Genomic DNA, 613 nt, shown 5'->3' with positions numbered 1-613 from the left:
CATTTGTTACTTTTAGAGTCTCGTTTCCCTGTCTGATTCCCTTAGCATCTGATTCGATTGCATTACTTTATCCTTGTTTTGCGTTTGTTGATGTTGATCTTATATCCACTTTTCAACACGCTTTCCACTCCGTTCAAGTGTTCTTCCAAGTCCCTTACTGTCTCTGACAGAAGTACAATGTTATCGGTAAACCTCAAGTTTTTATTTCTTCTCCCTGAACTTTAATTCCTACTCCATATATTTCTTCAGTTTCCTTTATCACTTGCTCAGTGTAAAGACTGAATAATATCGGGGACAGGTTACAACCCCGCCTCACTCCCTTCTAAACCACACACCTACTGGTTTACACAAACACGCCTACTAGCTTTGAGCGGAGACGTGTCGCAGTTGTTATGACACTCGTCTATTATTCGGATGAAGAGCATTCACATGCCTGTGTAACGATCCTGGAGTACTTATTTCTTTCTCGCCCTGTATCGAGGTGATTCTTTAAGAAGTGTCTGAACACATGTCCGAAAGATCTTCAGTCAGCTAATAATTAGATTGTTTTGTTACAATCGTTTCTTTAGATTATTTTGTCACAATCGTTTCCACTTGAGACGTCGCTGCAGTC

The sequence above is a fragment of the Schistocerca piceifrons genome, chromosome 3, assembly GCF_021461385.2.
Source record: "Schistocerca piceifrons isolate TAMUIC-IGC-003096 chromosome 3, iqSchPice1.1, whole genome shotgun sequence".
Lineage (NCBI taxonomy): Eukaryota > Metazoa > Arthropoda > Insecta > Orthoptera > Acrididae > Schistocerca > Schistocerca piceifrons.
This window is presented reverse-complemented; position numbering follows the sequence as displayed.